This window comes from Passer domesticus, chromosome 1 (assembly GCF_036417665.1).
Source record: "Passer domesticus isolate bPasDom1 chromosome 1, bPasDom1.hap1, whole genome shotgun sequence".
Taxonomy (NCBI): domain Eukaryota; kingdom Metazoa; phylum Chordata; class Aves; order Passeriformes; family Passeridae; genus Passer; species Passer domesticus.
Window position 1 is genome coordinate 30,643,811 of NC_087474.1, and position 18,888 is coordinate 30,662,698.

Consider the following 18,888-nt stretch of genomic DNA (forward strand, 5'->3'; position numbering starts at 1 on the left):
TAGTTTAAATTTCCAGAGTGAGAAAACCTACCCAGTAGAGAAGCAGCATCCAGCACTCTGAAGGTCTCCTATAGACAGAATTTTTTTTAGGTATCCAAAACATTAAAAGTGTTCACTTAAATGAAGCTGAGCACAGAAGACACCGGAATCTGCCCCAAGTCGTGCTGTCACTTAGCAGACACTGCGTACTCTAGCCGGAATTAAACTGTGAAATACCATACCTCATAAATTATTGCTTCATAACCTTCTGAAGATAACCTGCCTGGAAGTCATCATGAAATTTTTGTTTAGATATAATATATTGCAACAATTCATATCTACTATACATTTGAAAGGTGTGAAAGCATAAATGGATTTAATCAGATGTAATTATTTTTATGCTTAGTACTCAAAAATATGCAGAAATGAATTTATGGTAATTTGGCAGCCAGTGGGAATTGTGTTTATAAATGTTGAAACAGCTGTTGGCAAATGTAAGTGTTAAAGCAAGGAAAACAGCTTTTAACTTCCACACGTCAGGTTTGCGGTAAAGGAATCCTCGCTCCTTGCGAGAGCTGGGCTCTGATTGACGCACACTTCCAGCTGCTTCCCTCCATTCATCCCACACACACAGGCACAGAAAAGAAATAAGGATTTGCCCTCTAAACTTTGACTAGTTCTTCACTGGCTCTCTTACTGTCTGTAACTACATGTTACACAGTAGTTCTCGGGAGGAGGGTTATTCTAGGAGGAATGAATAACGTGAGGACTTACTGCACTTCTCTCTGCTTTAACTTTTAGCACCTTCCCTCTAGCTGGAGGTGCCTGTACTGCCCCACCTTTACACATGGATCACATGCTTGAAGGTTTGTTAACAAGAAACATGCACCTGCTTAAAGCTGTGTCAGTGTTTAACTCCTGCGCTCTCCAGGGTGGGCTTGTAGCATTGCTTTTCTAATTTTAATTTTAGGGTTTCCTGCAGAAAAAGTCTACTTTTTAGAAATACATGCATGCTACTTTAATGTATGGTAGCTCTGCATGCAGTACTCCTGCCGAGTTCTCACAGCTTGGTTCTGTGTAAAAATCTCAGTTAAAATAATTTCTGATGTTTTACATGGTATCAATGACTCATTTTGTTCTATATCTTATTGCTTTATTTCCATGCATTCTAGACAGACAGGGTAAAAATACCTAGTTTGCTCTAACAAAATTTCCCTTCGGGTTCTAACCCCAAATGCAATTATTTTATTTGAAAATAAGTGAACAACGGAACTAAAAGTGGTCAGTAAAGTCAACAGCACAAGGTAGACTGGTGTCAGGAAAGTAACCTATTTATGAACTGGAAGAAATAACCTGTATGAACAGCAGTGGAGATTTACCTGTCAACAGTTATGATATTCAAAGTCATCATTTTTAAACAAACAGCAAGGGTAAAACACATCATTACTGCATTACTGGCTAAGTACACTTTTAACTCAGAGCATGTTACAACTTTTCACATTATTTCCAATTTTGAAGATGTAACTAAGAGCTGACTGTGTACATCACAGCTTTAATCCTAGTGTCTGACTTTATCAAATGATGGGGTTCTCTTTCATTCCTGTACTCTATGTTATTGTGGAAATCAGTAGCATTTCCAATAAATTATAGATTGACCAGTACTAAAGTCTCTTTGAAAACCACACTCAGTCATCTCCTACTGAACCTTTTTAAGCCTCTGTTAGGCTCCTTTGAAAACCATAGAGTGCCCTCTGTTGACCAAAATATATTCCTTTAACATATTAAATATTTCATACAGCAAATGTTACACTTTCATCTTTTCCCATTTCACTTTAAAAAATGCTAATTTTGGAAAAATGAATGTATCCCATTAAAGACTGATATTAGAATGTAGATGTATAAAAAACCCCCAAACTACAATTGACTGCATTACTAAATATTTACACAAAATAGTGATGATTGGAAAGATACATACCTGGCAATGCTAGCTGAGAGCAATTTCCTTCCCTGCATATGCACAGGTATGCACATGTCTGTTCATTGGTGCCTACTGTCCCAAACATGCACATTTCTATTAATACAATGAAAAAAAAATAGGCTTTGTAAAAACTCAGAGCAGACACAGATACTGCATGACAGAGCACGCAGTGAGCAACAGAAAGTGTGTGGTGAATGGCGATTGCTTAATTCCACCATGTTCTCCCAAAAAGCAAAACAGCTGAGCGCAGATTTCAGCTCCCATGTTGTCTCCATATGAGACAGAAAAATTGATGGCTTGGCTTGCTGGTGACTTAGAAAATAAGTTCCAGCAAGCCTTGATAAAACAGTAAATTTTATTGCAATTTCTGAGCAGGAATTCATAGGAGGATGAGAATAGTTCTGGTTTTTTTCCCATCATTTTTCCTTTCTCATCTGCTGGCCGAGTGAAAGCACAGTTATACTTAGGACTATTTCACATGTTAATTGATTGAGGATGTCAGCACTGACAGTGATTGACTTGCATTAAAATATCTTCTAAAATAACATATAAAATAACATCTGATATACTTTATTAAATGTTGATAAAGGATTCACACTTCAAGATAAGCATTGAGATAAATATTAGCCTGTATTTAATCTAACCAGTTAATGAAATAGTTCAATTTATCCTGTGCTGTACAGATAATGATTCATTTTTGGAAGTGACTGTTCTGTGACATTTTGTAATAAAGGAAGACCAATTTCCATTATTTTGTTTGTGTCCATTTGAATGTGTAGGGAAAAAAATGGTTGTGTAGTTTGATTTCTCTTAATGTATAAGGATTTTGGTTCCAGCTATTTGAAGAAATGGATACTAATGCTGAATGTCTGTGTATTCAGAAATATGGTGGCAACTATAAAAACACATGGACGATTCACCTGTTGAATCACGTTAAATCACTAGTAAATAGAGTAAATTAACACTTACTTGCTAATATAAAACATACAGACTTAAACCAGATGTCTGAAAAGTAAAGAGGAAAAATACAGAAACACAGTTCTTCACTATCTTGCTTCTTTCTTGCACTATATATTTCTGCAAATTTGATTTTTCCCCTTACACTATAAATAAACCATATATTCATTAAATCAATATTTTATTACGTCGGGAATATGACAATATAATTTTTTTTAAAGAACATTCATCATTATAATTTTTGCATAAGATCTTCATTTTTCCAGGTCCGCAGATTAAATTCAGTTGTGCAATGAAACATATCAAATACATTTCCGTGGAGAGAAAAAAATAAATAAAAAAAGAAAATGTCAAAAGGAAAACACAAGTGTTTTGGAAAGTTTGCAATATAGTTAACTGAATTTATAAAATAAAATTTAGTAGCATGCAGAAATAAGGAAAAAAAAAATTTAAAAAAGCAGGAGTAACTAGACTAATATTCCTTGCATTTTTTTAAGGAAATCCTCACAGTCATGAAAAATAATACAGTGGAGTACTGCCAAACTGGAAGGCAGTAATACGCTATGGAGTGTGTGCATTTAAAATAAGTTTCCTTGGGCTTATACGAACAGCTTTTACAAATTCCCTTAAAAATGATGGAATTAGTAAGTGGAAATCTCTTCCCGTGCAAAGACCCCAGCCGCAGAACATTCCCACGACAACCCCAAATCCTGGTCCTGCGCCTCTCCCGCCTGCCCCAGGGGCCGCACGAGGGCGCTCCGGCTGCTCCGGAGCTCCGGGATCTGCCGTCTCGCCAGGAGCTGTCCTCCTCTTTTTTCCCCCTTTTTTCATCCCATTTCAAAGATTGTACATTTTACCGCTTTATATAAGGAGGTGATGAAATGACGGAGCCAAAAATCCTTGGTGTGTCGCTACACCTCTACAACCACTCGCTCAAGTTATGTCTCCCTGCTGCCATTGCATTATTCGAGCGCTCACAAACTGTTTTTCTCTCTTGAGTATATGGGACACACCCAAAACCATCACTGAAGAGGTTTGTTTCATGGACAGATTGAACTCTTGGGCATCATTAAAGAGAAGCAGAACTCACTCTTTTGAGTCATATCAGAAGTGGGTGCAGAGCTCCTGTAGTACCTGAGAAGAGGGACTGCACCAAAGTAACATGGTGTGGGTGTAAACACACCTCCATGAAATCTGTTTTTCTATCAGGCTATGCCTTGAATGCAACATATTATAAAGGCAGAAGATAGTTGTAAGTTGTACTCCTTGTACCTGACCCTGAAATATCTACTCCATTAGTCATTTTAAATGTGATACACAGCACATGAACATAGAAATTTTTTTCACTATGCCTTTTCCATTGGAATAAATCGTATTTTCTGCTGTACACAATAATTAAGGAAACTTAACAAGTTTACAGGTATATTTATAAATTAGACACAGAAGGCTACCTTGGCTTTCTCAGCACCCTAGACCACATATAGCTTTAGACTACACAAGACTAATCCTCTAAGTAGATTTCCAAGGGAGCTTTCCAAGAAGAAAGCTGTCCAGGAAAGGGATACAAAAGTCCTTTTTGTGCCCATTTTTAGAGGCACAGGGTGTTTTTCCTTGACAAATGTATCACAGTGAGGGGAGGGGTGCTGACGTTTTCCAGTGTTTTAGACTTGTGAGAGTCCATCTCCATCTGGAAGGCTTTTCTCTGCATGCCATCATTAACAAACCACAGGCAAGCTTGGTCCCTTTAGCTGGGCCTTTATCAGGCCCATCCTGGGTATTGGTGTACAGTGACACACAGAAGGATGGATAAAATTCACTCTGTAGTTGTGGATTGTCTGTGGCATGTTTTAGAAATTAACCGCTTTTCCCCATTCAATTTTTAGTCTTCTTTCCTTCAATTTTACCACAGAAAATGTAATAAGTTGGGGGAAGTTTGATTTCCTTCATTGCAATTCTCATCCCCTGCACTCTTTGAACAAGGAAGAATTTCCCCTGCTCTACTATCACTACATGTTTTTGTATAATTGTGCATTCTTTAATAAAATCATCAGGAAAGGGCACATTCTCAGCAACAGCTACTGCATTGGTGGCAACTGCTGGAGTCTGCTGAATTAGATGGGCCAATCTGTTATTCTCACAGATAAATCTTTTCTCTTGTTTGAAACTGGAAAACACACAGTTGAATATTGCTCCTGGCTCTAAGTAATGAAAACACAATATATTCTCTTCATGCTGAATCCATCATAAGGTAAAAGTATATTAAGTTTCAAGTCAAATGACTTCCCAATTAGCCAGCTAGGTTTGTATCCATGAAAAATGCAAATTACAGATGAATGATGAGATCTTGTATGTGTTACTATTTTGCAGTCTCAGACTTTTTAGCTGGAACGATAGTAATAAATAATGTTTCTGAGTGCTCATGCTGTGAAATTGCTTGCTGTTGTGAATACATCTCTTCACTACCTGCAGGTGCAGCAGTGAAAGTACAGGCATTGTTAATCACCCTCAAAGCAATGAAAGAGAAAAAAGTAAGAGAAAAAGATTCTTCCTGGTAATGTCTTTCATGTAAATCCAATGAATCTAGATAATATGTTATCTTCAGGAACTCAGCAGTGCACCTGGTTAGAGATATCTTTCTTCTGCTCTAATCTCTTCCCTCTCCTCCTGCCTCTTAGAAAGGTCCTTATTTCATACAGGAAAGAGCTCTGACCATTTTTAGAGTGAGCAGGCAAAGATGTTATCACATAGTTACCCATGAAAGGACCAGTCCTGCAAGTTCTAGCCAGCCCTTCCCTGCAGACAGATGTTGGTGGTGGCCACTACATGGCTCAGCAGGAGGTCCTTTCCTCAAGGATGCTGAAATGGGAGCCTTGAAATGTCAGGCAGTTTACTCCCCTCTTCAAGGAGAGGGTATCATGCAGAAGTCAGAGTTAATACAATTTTTGCTGCAGGTATTTCTTGTGTGGCACATGGAGTATTGCAAATGTATCTCATGTATTACAGAGAACAGTTTTGCATAAAAAATGTCCGTCTTTAATCCCCTCTGATGGTGATCTCTAGCTGACCCTCCAGTCAATTTTATGCCATTGTGTAATCCATCCCCTCCTACCTTGTGCCTGCTTTTAAAGGTTTCAAAGGGAATGTTGTATTATGTCAGAATAATGGGGGCACAAAGACGTTTGGCATTTTTGTGAAGGGACAATACAACTTATCAAACATCTGAGTGGCAACCATTCCCCTCTCTATTTTCCAGTTTTGCAAGGAAAATTTGTGCATTCTCTGCACAACTGAGGAAACTGCCTGAAAAACACAGGACAGTTGGTAAAATACACAATTAAGTTGAAACAGATGTTGGTCCTTCTGGGTTTCACACGTTCTACTTGGTAGCTTTTTTACATAGTTTCCCTAGCTGTAATACAGGAATGAAAATATTATGAGCTTAACACATTGGTCTGATGAGTTTTATTTCACTCAGCCTTGCAAAATGCTTTAAGAACCTAGCTAATATCAGCAAAATAGAGGAGAGGCTTTTTGTCCTCTCTCTTTCACTTTTATTGTACCTGGAAGTCATAATGTTGTAAAAAAATATATATATTCATGTTTTCTTTGAAAATAAAGAAAGGGATGAAATATTTTTCAATTAAGATCATTTCCATTTGTGAAATTCACCAGCAATCATTCCTCACACACAGTAAAAAAATCATGTGATGCATCTATGACAGTTACACAAAGAAAAATAATTTAATTTATCTTGCACATAGTTATTGTTCTCCATTTGAAACACTTCTGTCAGCTGTATGAGATAACATCTCCTGTCTGTGTATATTGTGATAAAGGAAAAACCAGACTAGAACATCTACATTTCTATTACCTCAATAACTGATTTTTTCAGCTTTTCCATTAAAAAGAGCAGGTCTGACTTAGCAGAATGATTGGGTAGCTCCATCAAAACACTTGTTGCTGCAGTATCAGGTGTTCTGCTGTGCACTGCTTGCTCTTTCCTTTCCTATTTTTCAAGTAGCACCACAATAATGCTACCCAGATTATGTACTTGAGGTGCATTTTTTTTTGTAAAACTGCAGAACTGAAATATTAACATCACTTCTGGGCATTCATAAACACCTAGAGAATTCCTAAAATTTTAAAAATACACTAAACATTAGAAGTATATGAAACTAGAAGTGGGATTGACAAGAAATATTTGTGAGAAAGCATGAAGCTGCTAACAGGTTGCCATTGCCTCCAAAAGCAGAAATGTTAAATCTTACAAAAAATCATCAAATTCAGTTATTGGTAGTTCAGTTTAAAAGAAATCCAAGCTTGTTGAATTAGGAGATATGAGATCGAAGCACACAAGTGACTTGGGGTCTGCTCTACTGTGGCTTTTAGAGGAAGATTGTCATAGCCTGGAAAATGTTTTCTGGTGTTATTTCTGCCAGATCACATCTATATTGCTATATTAAGACTTTTCACTTCATGAAAAACAGTCTCTTGACCACATCCACTCTGTTTTCAAAGGTGTTTTCTCAGAACTGGAGGTATGTGGCCAGTAAAACTAAGTTACTGAGGAAAGCAAAGTTGGAAAGATGTTAAAAGCTATTTTCTTTTAGAGGTATTTCTTTGGCTAATTTTAGAAACATCTGAGGAATATAAATATGATTTATTCTTAGTGATTTATTTCAACAAAAATAATTCCACACTTAGAAAACCATTTGGGAGCAAGAGGAAGAAGACAGGAAATCTGCAGATAATACCAGATTTCTGTTCTAAAGATGTGAAGAAATGAAAAGGAAATAATGATATCTTCTGTCAAATTATTTTTTCAACATTAATTACAAGTTTCACCACCATTAAGAACTTCAGGAGGTTTAGCTCATTACCTGCATTTCAAAGGTAGCAAAGGTTTTAGGAGGACATATAAAAGAGAGGGTTCTGCCAGTTTTATCAGGAAGATGTGGAGGCTGAAAAGATGTGTGTTGCAGACATGACTATGCTCCCTTTGATACATAAATCAAAGTCTCTTACTCAGATCTTTCAGAATTTCTTTTCTTTGCGAGCAGGTAAGGAAATATTGGTGGAGAGTAGGGGAAGCAGGCATACAAGTAAAGGCTGGTAATTATTAGCCAAGCTCCCTCTTTCCTCATAGGCTGTGCATAGGGCTTGTACTCCTTCAGATGGCTGCCTTCTGTACCTTATCTAGTGCCTCACTACCACTACTGAGAAAGTCTTAAACAATATTTGAATAATTTTTTATTTTTTAAAATTATTTTAATTCATCTTGCTTAAGGCCTGTCTGCACAGCAGGGTTAAGAAGAAATTGTTGGTTTTTCAACTGGAATATATAGTCTTCTTATAGCAACTCTCATTGGTCTTTGATATTTTTTTTTTTTCACAGGATTGACAATATATTTCTTGGAACTAGGTCATGTTGAACTTTAAAACATCAGTGAGGCTATATCAAAATTTTATCAAATGCAAGACACAAACTCTCACTGATCACTCTCTAAACTGACCCAGTTTAGATGGGTGTGGTGAAGTAGTGTCAAATCACAATGAATAAAGCCTGTTCCTCTCCTTCACGCAGGGTTAGGACTGCAGGATGTTACGTTCACACTCTGCATGCTGTGAATGAAATCCCATAGTCAATATCATTATTGAAAGGTTATCTGAAGGTTGTGAGTGGCAGCTGGATCATTGAAGGTCCCTTCCAATTGAAACCTTCTATCCTAATTCTCTTCTCTTCTCTTCTCTTCTCTTCTCTTCTCTTCTCTTCTCTTCTCTTCTCTTCTCTTCTCTTCTCTTCTCTTCTCTTCTCTTCTCTTCTCTTCTCTTCTCTCAATTGATTACCTGAACATATACCACACAACATATTCTTCTCTATCTTTAGATGACTCATTTCTAAGATAGGGATCTTCGTTGGAATCATTGTAAAATCTTCAAATGTATAAAACCATGAAAAAAACATTACATTTCCAGAAATTGATGATGGAAATTCAGGTATACAGTAGAACCAATGAACTGCAGTTCTTAATAAGGAAATTTCATTTCAGTGAAATACCTGCCAATATTTTTTTCCATGATTTAAAACATGGAAACATTTTAAACACATTGAGTTCATATGAAAGGTTAAGAATGATGGGTTCTTATGTTTTCTAAGTTCTTGTTTTCTGGAGAGAAATAGATTCAAAGTATCTGGATGTGAGAAATATGCAGGAAACAAAACACGTGAACCAATCATGACAAAACCTGGCACAGAGCAAAATTTGCTATCCAGATGCTGAAAAAAAAAGATACATCCTTTTGCATCTTGAAAATTGAAACATTAACTCATTAACCACTTACTGGAAATACAAATAAAGAGGTCTGAGTCTTTAACTGTCTAGCATCAACCTCTACAGTTCATACTTTTCTCCCTTTAAGTTTAGACCACATATTTCAGTAAACTGATTCATACAAAAGTCATGTACACCACCAGTATTGCTCATGATACTTGCTGTCAAGAACATGAAAAACTCTTGCTTGACCATCTGCTCTATTTCTATGACAAGGGAATCCACTTGGTGGATGAGGGGAAGGTTGTAGATGTGCTTACCTAGACTTCAGTAACACCTTTGCCACTATTTCCCATGTTAATGGTGGACTTGTCAGTGCTGGGTCAACTGCTGAATACCAAGGCCTTAGAGGTCTTGTTCAATCCTAATAATTCTATGATTCTATGAAAAGTCAAAAAATTTTCAACTTTTTCCCTTACAGAATGATTTTTTGGTGAACAGTGATATCAGATTCTGTATGTTCATTAACATTTATTTAAATTATCATATATTGAACATGGTAATTCATATTCCTAATTTCATATTTTTATCTCTTGACATAGTAAGGGATGATGTAATTTTAATATGGCTTGAACCAACTGTGCTTGAATGAAAATTGGTTTCATTTTAAAATGACCCAGACCAGAACCTGAGATTGTTAAGTGAAGGTATGCATATGCAGGAGAAGAAGAGAAAGCACTCGTACAACATATTGTTCTCTGATTTACCAAATCAAGCATCATGTCTCTTTTTCAGTGTGACCTTCAAGATTTCAATATTGGTAAATTCCTTTTTTTAACTGTCTGTAGGTAGAAAGAGGACAATGATGTTATTCCTGCTTGCTTTGTCAGATTTTCAGCTTTGCTGAAATTAAACCAATCCATTATAATATTCCCTCTGTTTCCCTGGGAGAAGCACTGTGGCTGTCAGCTGGGTGTCTCAGCAGAGGTGCAGGCCATGTGCTCACCCAAGGCTTCTGAGAGGGGCTGTTGTCATAAAACTCTGGGTCTCTGCTGCCAGCTATGGAATGGATGACCTGAGAGACAGAGCTGTCACACACATGGTAATGTAAATGTCACATCCATGGCTGCAATTCCCCATCAGTAAAGATTTTCCAGGAGCACAAAAGTACATTACCTGACAGCTACTTCTGCAATACTACCTGAAAGTGACCTGCCAGTAAATCTGAAAGAGATCCCAAAGATGAGTTTAGACAAAATACAAAGAATTCCAGGGGATCCAAATGAGGTTTTACAATTTTAAAATCTCCCACAGCTTTCTTTCTAGAGTCAAAGATTTGAATTGCAATCTGTACAAGACATAAAATACTTAATATGTGATCTGTTCTTTTTTTTATTTTTTTAAGGCAGCTCATAAATTTATTGCAGTCTTATGGCATACCATTCAGATTGATTTATGGGATACAGCTCAGATTTCTTATAGCTGAATTACCAAGTACAAACCAGGTAAACCATCCCATTAAAAATGAATTTACTATGGGAACTGCACATTGAAAGTTAAATAATGGCTTGATTTTCAAGCTGAAACTGAAATATTTGCTTTTCTGCCAGCTAATCCAAAACAGTCTATGAATAATTGCATTACCTTTGCTTTCAAAATGTTGTTTGTTTTCACTGAAGGTCATAGTCTTTGGGGAAAAATTTCAGAATAATGAGCATTACTTTACATACTCTGACCTGTAGTGTCACCACTGTCACACCTGTGCACTGAAGGGTATGTTTATCTTGGCAAAAAACTTAATTATGCTGAAGGGTATTTTAACAAATATTTTAATTTTAATTTAAGGGAAATTTTGCATGTGTATACATACACATAAAGAGCTTTCATTCATAGGAACCGTAAGATAATGAATGAGTTCCTGATCAACAAAATCTGGAAGAAAATGTTGTTAATCCCAGAAAGCATATCATTTCAAGTTAACTCACGTTTTGTAGGAAGTAATATTTAAGCTAATGTCCTAAAGAGTAAGCAAAAAAACCCCCAAACTGTGTGAAGTTCTCCTTTTTATATTCTTTCTTCCACCAGTCTGATCATAGCAGAATCTACCATGTTAGAAGAATGATTAAGTGTAGATATATCCCAATGTTTCCATTCTGCACTCTATAAGGATAAAAGGGAAAATACAGGGTCCCAGCCTGAGCTGCAGACACACTCCTCATTTTCATTTCTAAAATTTTCTGAATGTCAACCTTATGACGTTCTTATGTCTGAAGATTCACTTTGAAAATAAGTCCTCTATAGAATCTTTCATCAGATGGTATAGAAACCTTGCCTAATATATCAGAAGTCATGAAATAAAAACCATCAGATTTTGGCGTATAATGGCTCCTAAAATAAATTAAAATTAAAGAGAAAAAAAGAAAAAAGAAAAAGAAAACAAAAAAAAACCCCAAAAAATAAAAACAACAAAAATATTTTAAAAAAGAATGAGACAGAGAGTAAAGGTAAATAATTTTCTCTCCTTGCTATTTGCAGTTTTATTTGCTTGGGGAACCATTTGAACTTGTAAACAAGTTATGACAGTAACTAAGCATTTGAACTGCTGCCCATGCTGCTAGGTGAGATGAGCAGTTTACTCAGGTCAGCTGGGTTAAATCTTGCCCAACATACTTATTCATAATGAAGTCTCTGACGAGCTGAAAGGGTCTTTTCAGTCTCCACCTAGAACCTCATTTTGTTTGTGGTCACGAAGGCTTGGGAGACCAGAGGAAATCATTATGTGGTTATACTTAAACACAGAGGTAGGTCATGTTTAATTTTGGGTTTCTCTGGTAGACTGTCTCATCTATGCCGTTTCTTAAGCACAGAAGCTCATTTATCCACGTGTGACCTGCAGTCTGCTCCCACATCCTCCTCCCTGCACCACTGTCAAGCCCACTGGCTGTACACAAAGTGGAGCAGGTGCTGCCTGAATGCAGAAAAAGAAGCTGCCTTCCCAGCTGGGCACAACAGAGCTGAACTAAAACACAGCAGCACCCATAACAAGGAGAGTGAGGTCTTTACCCCTGCTGTGCACTGCTGGCTTTTGGAGGAAGTGCTTGTGTGTCACACAAGGACTGGTTTGATCCCACTTTTTCCCGGTCTGGCATACACCCATGGAAGATTTGTTAACTGTTTAAGAATATGCTTTGTGCAGGGAGTAATCAGCACATCATATGCAGAAAGAACAATTAATTTATGTGCAGTTTGCCTCATTTGTAAGAATCATAATGAAAAAATGCAGAATCAGCATTGCCTGATCAAGACATGGTTCCTTCACCCAGGTTTTCCTCACTGCTGGTGTGGAGTGGTCCTGTTCAGCTGTGCATTTGGAAAGCATTCTGGATTCCCCCCTGTCTGTAGCAAATGCTCTGCAGTCCCACTGCCAGGCACTATATTTCCAGAGAGAAATTCACTCCAAACTTCCTAATGCAGGGCATGGAATATAATTTATGTTAGGCAACCTACGTATTGTGTTGAAAGGAGACCATGAGAACAAGGACCAAAAGATGAGAGATTTTTGTGATAAAAGACTAGGACCAAGGCAGCTACTAGAAAATGAACTGCATGAAGAGGCACATCTGTATTTGTCTACAAATTTTACAGTGTACAAAAGAACATTTATAAAATGTGCAAGCATGATGTGTATGCAGAGCACTGAGTGCTTCTAACACATTGATTTATTATATCATTTGACAATAGTTTCCAGTAATGGATCCAAACTGTTAGTGATGATTTTAAATACTCTTGTGAGTTACACACCGCGTTGGCAGTGATCACCTGTATTGTGGTATTCTGCAGCTGGCCAGTGGCACAGCATGTTCCATACAAAGAATGCACAGACCAAAGTTATTTCATACTCTCCAGCTTTCCAGCTGTGTTCACAAGTCTTACATTTATGTGTACATATTCTTTTTAGAGGTACTAATTGCTTGATTTTTATTTCCTGAGCAATTAATATCATTAATTAAGCACAAAAAAGAAAGCTTTTTCCAGTACATTTATAATTAATGACGCTTTAGTTAACTTCAAAAATATTGCCCCTCATTTTGTCTAGTTAAAAACTACTTCACACAGACAGAAGTTGCAAATGAGTCTTTCAAAATGTTTAATAAAAGTCATCTGAGTCATCTACTCAGTGAATGGGGTGCAGTTCTTAGGAAATTTGGGGCTCTCAGAGTCAGATGTACTGAAGAGAATGTCAGTTGTTAGTCACAAGAAAGTGATGTTAGATAACCAGAGACAAAAGTCAGGAGCCAAGCATTGTGCAAACAGAGGGTTAGTTCTATTTTCTCGACTTCTATCTTCAAGTCTTGCACAAATGCTGAGGAGGAAATCATAGAATCATAGACTTGTTGGAGTTGGAAAAGACCTTTAAAATCATTAAGTCCAGCCATTAATCCAGCACTGCCAAACCTGACGTTAAATTATACACCTAAACATATTCACATTTTTAAATACCTTCAGGGACAATCACTTCACCAGTTCTCTGGGTAGTCCATTCCACTGCTTGGAGCCCTTCCAGTGAAGAAATTTTTTCCTAATACCCAGTTTAAACGCACTCCTCCCCCACCGTGAAACTCCTCTTATCTGGTCCCTTGTTACATGGCAGAACACACTGACCCCCACCTGACCACAGCCTCCTCCCCCACAGTTGAGGAGACCAATAAGGTCTCCCTGAAGTGTTCTTTGTTCCAGGCTAAAAGCTCCCAGTTCCCTCAGCAGCTTCTCCTAGGACTTTTCCTCCAGATCCTTCTCCAGTCTCTGTTGCCCTTCTCTGGACTCATTCCAGCACCTCAATGTCTTTTTGAAGTGAGGGGCCTGGGACTGAACACAGGATTTAAAGTGTGACCTCACCAGTGCTGAGTACAGGGGGACTGTCCTGGTCCTGCTGGACACACCATTGCTGATACAGGGCAGACTGGCTTTGGCCTCTTGGCCATCTGGGCACACTGGGAACTCATATTGCTCAAAGAACCACTGATGGGAGAGAAGAGAGGATAATGCTTTTAGGAAAACTAGATTCCAAGTTCAAAGATCCTTGGAATAGGATTTTTTTTTTTTTTTTGTATTTCCAATGTTATAAAGTGCTCTCAGACACTTAAATTTGTCTTTCTACCATTCTTGTCACAAACACTAGCCTAGAAGAAGCTGGAGAATTCACCCTCTATAAAAAGTAGTAAGGTCAAAAAAGATAGAGTTACATATATATAAATATTCATCCCAAAACTCAGCTTTACCTTCTACTTTCCATCATCACCCTATAAGATTCATACTTTAAAAACATTCTTTACCATGAAAACAAAGATCAGCCTAAGCAAAGTTGATGGCAGCAGAGATCAGCAGAAGTGGAGATGGGCCACAGTATACTGGACACAGAATTTTATTCAGAAAATGAGAAAATGTACTGCCTTTGGGAATTAACATGGCACAAAACCACATTGCAATAGAAAGAGAGCATCCCATCCAGTCACTTTCTTTCCTGGCATCATTTTGGTAGCTGTTTTGTTAAATAGGTCCAACTCTTTTTTTGCAGGTTTTAGTTCATTTCCAGAGCAGAAGCCATTGATTTCTTCACAGTTCAATTTTACATCCACAGTCACCAGTGAGAAAGAGCTCATCTGCCTTGGGATATTCCAGGTATTAGTTCTTCTAGTTATAGTATTTTGTTGAATAAAGAAGAAATATATTTATGTGAAAGTCTCCCATATAGTGTGCAGGGGTAAACATTAGTACATTACGCCCAAATCTCTGCTCACTTCCTCAATCACAAAGAGAGGGTGACCTTCTTTGTTAAATTGTTAGCAAGTTTTCCTTATGCACAATTCATACCTCATAAAGCTTTCTTTGTTGTTTTTTTTTTTTTTTGGGTTGGTTGGTTGGGGTTTTTTGGGTGGTTTTTTTGTGGGTTTTTTTTGTTTGTTTGTTTTGGTTTGGTTTTGGTTTTTTTGTTGTTGTTGTTTGTTTGTTGTTTTTTTTTGTTTTGGTTTTGGTTTTGTTTTGTTTTATTTTGTTTTGTTTTAGGGCGAGAGAACCCATTCCCAAGTGCTAATGTACGACTGATCGGAAATGAGCCATACACTCCCCTAAATTACTAATTCTGCTTACTAAAGAGAAAAGCAGAAACAGTGTCGAGGACTCTGGCTGAAAGCCTCACACTTTCTGCTATCATCTATTGAGAAGTCAGAGCGATGTTCTTGCTCCATGGCCCTGCCCCGGGCAGTCAGCGGCGCGGCCGGGCCGCAGTCCAGGACCCTGGAGAGTGCCAGCCCCGTCCCGCGGGACCGCCCGCTGCTCCCAGCGCTCGGGGGGAACACACTGCAAGGAAACGCGTCTTTTCAGTGTATGGGTTGGGCTATCCGTCCTGTTAAAGGAGAGACAAGGCAGATATGTGTGCTGGTGATCTATGTGAGAAATTTCTCTCAGGGAATGTTTTCTTTGTTCACTATACACTCCACGCTCCTGCCTGTTCTTCGCCTGCAATGGGAAAATAGTTTGTTTAAGGAGATTTTGTACAGACAGTCCTTAATTATTTTTTTTTAAGTTGTATGCTGAAATAGGACTTTAAAATCTTTTGATAGCATAGAAATGTCTCTGAGTCCTTCTTTTCTCCCTCTGAGGACTGCACTTTACCTGTCACTTACCTTTGCTTGCATTGTTTACATCCCTCAAGCACGGTCACACAACTTTATTGTGACAACAATAACAGCTGCACACATGGGCAGAGTTTTACAGAAAGTACAGTGTGTTTTTACCTGGCAGCTGCACTGGAGAACACTCCTCTCCGAGGATTGTTTGCACCACTCTGCAGATAACAGGGTGAATGAAAACTTTGAAGCAGCAGCAGAGTTTGAGTATAATTATCTCTGAAGATGTACTCTAGACCCTATTCTGGTTTTGGAGTTTCTTTCCTCAAATGATTTTCCTGATAGGTATTTTACTAAAAATCTCATCATTGGAATGACTTGATAGAATCCTAAAAATAGGGGACTGAATGGATGTTGGCATACATGTTTGGAAATAAGTGCTCAGTTTTAAATTGAAAAGTATAATTCAGATCACTTTTCATCTCACAGTTTCATTGTGATGATCAGCTGGGAGAACTGAAGTGTCTCCTGCTTTTTAATGACTTAGAAGAATAAACTATGCAGAGAAAAGAATGCACAATGGGATTCCTTTTATTACTTAATCAGAAAACAAACCCACACTATTCCTTACCAGAGGTGTTATTCTTCACCAACACAAAGTGCAGAAATTGCTTTAGGCATTCTCATAAAAGCAATTTCAGTTATAAAGAGAAACACAAAGTAAGGAGGAAATGTTCAAGAGCTAATGTTTTCTCTTATTTAACTGACAGGTTTCTTGAATACTTGGCTGGCTTTTTATTTCATATCTGTCAGAAAATTTATATTGCGGCAGGTAAGATTCCTGAACAAAAAGAACTTTGAGCAGAATATTTGTTTACTACTTAGGTACCAAATGGCTGACTACTTATTCTTGCACATGGATAACATACATCAATGCAGCGCACATGAAAACACACATATTATACATATCAGTAAGCATGTGGTGGAGGATCAGATGATCACTTTACATCAGTTCCAACATTAATTTTGGTGACTCTGTCTGTGAGAGTGCACACATCCATGCATAAAACTCTCTTGTCGATGGAGGATAGGACATGACAGGCATTTAGTTACAGGTTATTAGTGATTTGAAAGAGTAGGTGTAAAATGGGGCTCTAAGAACAGCTGCAGAAAAGATTTTTTTTATTTTTGTAGAGAAAAATGAGAATGCTTCATAGTACTAGAAAACAACAGATTTGAAAAAGGTCCAAAAGAATATCTGAAATTCCAGATCCTTTTCTAAGACCTTGAGCAAAAACCTCTTTGTGGTTGCTGGCATTAAAGACATGCTATACAGCTTGAGCAAACCTAATGCTTCTATTCAAGGCTGCCTCAAAGGAATGAAGCCAACTAAAAGATTAGATGGAATCTGAGTTTTAGACCAGAGATTCATTTGTAACAGGATTCCCTTTAATAGCAAATGCTATTTAATATTATTGATGTGGGCGTTACGGTCCCCAGAAACATGTCATCTCCTTGAAGGGCTCTGTAATTCCTTTGGTAAGATGACTGTACAGAAGTCCCCTTCCCTTTTGATAACAGACCCAGAGGGCATTTACTGAGTTCAAAGAAAAGGCATAATTTTTTTTCTCCTTGCAAAGGCAATCTATATAGAAGAGAGAGCACAAAGAATTTCACTTTTCCCCCCCCTCCTATAGATGCTTTATTTAATATGTATATTCATGAATAATGTTTCATTTTCTAAACTGTTGACTCATCTTTACTTAGGTGCATATTATCATACAGCATTCTGAGTAAGTGATGGCATAACCTTATCTGTTACATAGGCTTGCCCCAAATAACATTATTTTCCAGTCAACTGCCCAAGAGAACAAAAATAATGACATAGTAAAAGATGCAGACAATATGGGTGTTGACTTGCAGGTAAAAATAACTGTACAAGTTAATACAACAGTGCATGGAACTCAGTACAGCCATTTTTTGTGATTCTGCGATTTTAGCCCCAAGAAAAACACAGGACTAAATCCTTGAAAATCAGAATGAATCTCTGGGGTTTTTTTTTCTTTTCCTCGATTCCTGAATATTGGTTAAATCTCTGATATGTGCAGAAGTTCTGCTTTCCATGGGGATAAGGCTGAATTTTTCCTGATAGCTGGTACAGTGCTGTGTTTTGAATTTAGCATGAGAACAATGTTGATAACACATGGATGTTTAGCTGTTTCTCAGCAGTGCTCATACTTCTGCAAGGACTTCTCAGTTTCCAATGCTTCGGCTGAGAGGAGGTGCAGAAGAAGCTGGGAGGGAACACAGCCAGGACAACTGGACCAAAGTGGCTGAAGGGATATTCCACACCATGCCCAGGATATAAACTGGGCAGAAGCGGGGCTGGAGGATCTAATGAATGCTTAAGGCTGGGTTGGGCAGCAGTCAGCTGCACTGGTGAGCAATTGTGTAGTGCATCATTTCTCCTCCTTGAGTCTCATTCCTGTCTCTCTTTTTGTTGTATTCTTTTTTTATTACAATAATTATTAATATTATATTTTACTTGATTTCAAATATTAATAATAATATAAATAAAGTTTTTAAAACTTTATTTATTCAAATTTTAAAAATAATTTTAAATTAATTAAAAGTGTATTGTGATTATTTCTTTTTAAAGGGAAATCTAAGCTTTATCCCTTAGTTATAATCCCCACATACCTAAAGTTTTACACCAAATCTAACATTGTGTGGTAGGAGCTGCAGCATGTGTTAATCCATTTATTTTTTTCTTAATGCTGTCCTGTGGCACATTCATCACATATGCAAGCAGAATTTGAATGAAATATAATTAAATTTAAAGGTACAAAATTTCTACTTACAATTCAAGAACAGTACTCAATTTCAGGTTATTAATCTTGTATTTCAGGTTTTCATGTTTATATTTCCACAGATCTCATTCCAAATTTATGCCAGAGATTAATTGCAAAAAGGCAGCATAAATAATTTTCAGTTACTTATTAATATATTTTGTTTCTTATCCTCTTCATAAATACTATATTCAACATATGTAACCCATGAAGGTACACAGGCAGTA

At 37.4% G+C, this 18,888-nt stretch overlaps 1 long non-coding RNA gene across 1 annotated transcript; it reads left to right on the top strand.

The window, feature by feature from the left end:
• Positions 1-10,278: 10,278 nt before the first annotated feature.
• LOC135287402 (uncharacterized) lies at positions 10,279-18,190 on the top strand. The gene is made up of 5 exons (XR_010351085.1): positions 10,279-10,473; positions 10,592-10,691; positions 14,762-14,865; positions 16,583-16,644; positions 18,028-18,190. It is a non-coding gene; the product is annotated as an uncharacterized LOC135287402 (long non-coding RNA).
• Positions 18,191-18,888: the final 698 nt, after the last annotated feature.